The sequence below is a fragment of the Molossus molossus genome, unplaced genomic scaffold (assembly GCF_014108415.1).
Source record: "Molossus molossus isolate mMolMol1 unplaced genomic scaffold, mMolMol1.p scaffold_m16_p_18, whole genome shotgun sequence".
Lineage (NCBI taxonomy): Eukaryota > Metazoa > Chordata > Mammalia > Chiroptera > Molossidae > Molossus > Molossus molossus.
The window spans coordinates 19,445,254-19,449,459 of NW_023425353.1; the positions used below are offsets into that span (position 1 = coordinate 19,445,254).

General features: G+C 46.8%; 1 non-coding gene across 1 annotated transcript; it reads left to right on the forward strand.

Moving 5' to 3' along the window:
• The first annotated feature begins 1,183 nt into the window (after nucleotides 1-1,183).
• Nucleotides 1,184-1,319, forward strand: LOC118633650. Its single transcript, XR_004960208.1, has one exon. It is a non-coding gene; the product is annotated as a small nucleolar RNA SNORA8 (small nucleolar RNA).
• Nucleotides 1,320-4,206: the final 2,887 nt, after the last annotated feature.

The following is a 4,206-nucleotide window of genomic DNA, read 5'->3' on the forward strand; positions in this document are numbered from 1 at the left end:
CCCACAGCCTGGCCCATTCACGAGTGTCTTCTCAGCTCTGTACCCCAGGACCTTGCACCGTTCCGGCCAAGGCAGGTCTCCGTTTTGTCGGCCAAACGAGAAAATGAACCAACAGGCGCATCAATGAGGATAGCTGAGAGTAGACAACAGTGAAGCTAAGACTGGAAAACAAGACATTTTAAATTTAAAAATATTTGTTAAAGGAGTAAACAAATGAATTCACAGAGGCATGATTATTTTTCCACAGAAAAGAAAATGGAATAAGAGCTCAGATAAATCAGCTTTAACATTATGTGTAACATCAAACTCTGATGTTAACTTTTAACACCACTTGAGCCTAAAACCAAGATAAAAGTTGATTCTTCTTAGATACAATGAGAAAGTTAAATTTCAAAATGATAATAAAACTGAGTGTAGCTGAGGACGTGACAAGGCAGGCATTTGGGAAACTGAGTGCCATTGCTAAGCACACGTCCAGCTTGAGGGACACAGGTCACGAGGCCAGGTGCTGGGGTGCTTCCTGCTGCTCCCCTCTGGCTAAGGCTCTTACCACACCCGTACTGCTATGATTCTCGCACCTGCAAAGTGAGGGCGCCAGACGTGCTGGGAAGAGGACCTGGGGCAGGTGCCCCCGCCCCACACCAGCTGAGCATCCTTGGACAGCCACCGCTTCTCGGCCTCGGTGTCCTGCGCTGCTACCGGAAGGGGATGAGGTGTCTGGGTCCCTCCAGCACCAACGCCCCTGCCTCGGTGAAAGACCAAAGTAGCTGCCAGGTGCCCCTCCCCTTCCCCCCTCCACAGGGCACCGATGCCAAAGTCTAACCCATGGTTTTAGTCCAAAAGCACTTTACTGCCTCAGTTATGGAAACCAAGTGAAAAAGACAGATTTTGCTTCAAGTGGTGACCATCCTGATTCAGGTTCATCAGGAAAACATTCTTCTAAGCAAAGCTGGTGAAGTCTTCAGTGCCTCTCACATGGGACACGGTGGCTTCACAAAGCCTTTACCGGAAGTACGCCTTCTACATGAAGTTGACTGTCCAAGGGGCCACGTCCCCGAAGTCCTGAGTCACCAGTGAGGTAGGGTTCCCACCTCCCGGCTCCCAGCACGAGGAGTTAACAGTATGGGGAGCCAGACAGCAAGCTAGGATTTAGTGTCCATGGCTGCGGAAATGAGAATCCCCCTGGAGATGTTCTCCTGCATTCAGCAGTTTATTCCTGCTGGGTGTTCAAAGGACACTGTAATTTAAATTCAGTATCTAGCATCATTGATTTTCTTGGCTTTGTGCATGTTAAACCTGGTATTTTTATTGAGAAAGAGAGAGAGATTCTTGCCCCTCCTCTTTCTTTTCTCTCCATTAACCTGATTCTCTACCAAGTTATTCTCGGGATCTTGGGAGATTGCAAAAGTTAATCCTTATGCATTGTTCATTAAACATTTACAGACACTGTTCTGAGCACTTTCCGTGTATTAAATTCGTATAACACAGGATAAGTAGGTATTCTATTGTCCTTACCTGTGTTTGGGGAGACTGAGGCCCAGCGAGGTCAGGAAGTCAATAGTCTGAGCTCCACAAACTCAGTGGGGGACAGCCCTGACTGGGCCCTACCCTTGAGGACCAGAAGGTGAATGAGAGAGAAGATGAGATACTTTCTGCAACAAATAAGAGCAGCAAAAAAAAAAAAAAAAGAACAAATGGAGGAGACTAGTCTACTTTGTCCAAGGACACGTAGCACCTAGGAAGAGGTGAGGCTAGCCTGGAACCCAGGCTCTGACCCCCAGGACCCACCTCTGGGCACCCGCGTTGTTCTTCTCAAAAAAACTTATCTGTCATTTCCAACATGGTTCTTTGGGGGAATTAAAGTAAATTATTACATATATGACAACGTGGAAAAGAAGAATATATAAAATCATGTTAAAAACTTTTAGCAAATATATAAGTGGATGAATGAGAATCCTCTTAGCTACACATTTGCTTAAGCTCTGTACTTCCTTAAAATGCAGGCATATGGGTGGGATTTCTGGTTCAAAAGTTTCACAAAACAGGCCCTAAAAAAAGTTATCCAGAATACAGGAATACAGCTTCTTGTTCCTATGAAATTATTCCCAGAAAGATTATACCCGTGTCAACTTCTCCCAGCATTGCAGCCACCCCCGTGTTAATTCATCATGGATGTAAATCTCTGAGAAAGATGGCATCTCGTTGCTGACTTCCTTTGCATTTTTTAAATTATTAATATCATTTTTTTTTTTCATCCTTATCTTAAACGTGTCTCTGAATTTAAGAGAAAATTTGTAAACTCTGTATGGAGAGCATTCAGACAAGGGATAAGTACCACATATTTCTAACTTAATTAGTACCCCATTAAAATGAGCTCCGCACAATGCCTCCGGAAATGGGCTTTTGTCTGAGAGACAGAGAAGAACGTGGCATTTCTTTTCCAAATCAGACAGCCGAACAGGCCGGCCAAGTTGCGTCCTGGAGCAGGCTGTCTCTGTGCCACCCGTCCTGGGTAAACACCTCCCAGCTCACAGGACTTTCCACCCCAATCCTTTTTTTCTTATCCTCACCCGAGGACATTTGTGCATTCATCTGCAGATAGAGCGAGAGGGAGAGAGGGAAGAAGAAAGAGAGAGAAACATTGATGTGAGAGAGACACATCGACTGGCTGCCACCCACACGACCCAAACCAGGGCCGGGGAAAAACCGCAACCCAGGTACATGCCCTTAGTGGGAACCGAACCCGGGGCTCTCTGGTTCATGGGCTGACACTCTAATCATTGAGCCAAATTGGCCAGGTCCCCATTCCCAGTTCTTTAAGTCACTGTAAAGCTTTTCAGAAGAAAGAAACAGGAAACGGGGCACCAGTTTTTAGCATGGCTAATTTAAGATGTAGTAACGCAATAATGCTGTTCACTTGAATAGCCTTTAAGCTTCATTTTGAAAACAGCAGTAGCCATCTTGAGACATATTTATGGTGAGTTCTCAGCACTCAGCTTGTGGGGTATGAAGCAAAATTCTAAAATAACTACTTATAAAGCTTAAATGAATTTAATTAGACTGCTAAAAATGAAAAAAAAAATGCTAAATTATAAACCACCATGCACATGATTAATTACATTTGCAATATGCACAAAGCGCAGAAGGAAACCACCCCAGGGCTTGCTCCTCCCAGGCTCCTCCCTGCAACAGAGGGAGGTGCTGTTGCCAAGAAGACAGCCCCCAGGGAGGCAGACCTAGAGCCCAAAGCAGGGAGTTTGATCAGTAAAGAGGTCCGGGGCCTCTCCAGCCTGTGACCGCTGAGGAGCCCCTCCTTCCTGGCCCAGAACCTGGAACCCCTTCCTGTAGGGTTCCCCAGTCAGATTCCAAGATTTCTCCCGTACCAGGTCTAGCCCTTCGTCATTCCTTCCCGGGCCCTCTGGACCCACACACACCGCTGTCTTTGACCATGTTGCCCACGGCCGTCGTAGTAGGTGCTCACTAAGTCAGCGCTGACTGAGAGGAGAGATGGCAGGTGAGCTCTCCCTCAGGGAGATGAGAATGACAGACTGGAGGTCCGTGACACCTGCAGTGGGAAACAGCGTATCATCAAATGCTGTGTAGAGAAGAGAATCCAGTTTTAAACTTCATGAAAAGGAGTGAATGAGAAGAAAATAGTTCTGGAAAGATGCTCTCCCATGTCAACATTCAAAGGTGATGAGCAGAGGACAGATGCAGAGCAGGCACCGAGCAGTTCCCACTCCGAGGAGGCCTCTTCCCTCTGATGGGAAATAAACATTTCACTAGAAATTTCCTAGCAGCCCTCTCCTGAGTCTGTCCTCTGGAGACCCGCCACGGAAGGTAAACCGGGGAAGTGTGGTCAGGGCTTTTCTGCCCCTATCAGTGGAAGTGGGCAAGGAAGAAGGGAGTTGGGGTAGTCAACAACGTTTGCCCCGTGTGTTCCCAGTCATGGGTTCAACAGTAGTTACTGAGTACCTGCCAGGTGCCAGGCATTGGCTGGGAGATGGGCGATAGCTGTGATTAAGACAGACACCGTTCTAGAGCTCATGGATCCTTTGTTCTAACAGAGAGATCCAATCAATAAAGGTACTAAGATAATAAATCACATAGGAGGTTAGATAAAACAATGAAGAGGAAATATGGTAGGAGGGGCCAGGTGGGGTGGGACTGTGATTCTAAACAGAGTGGTCAGGGGGAACCACCAGG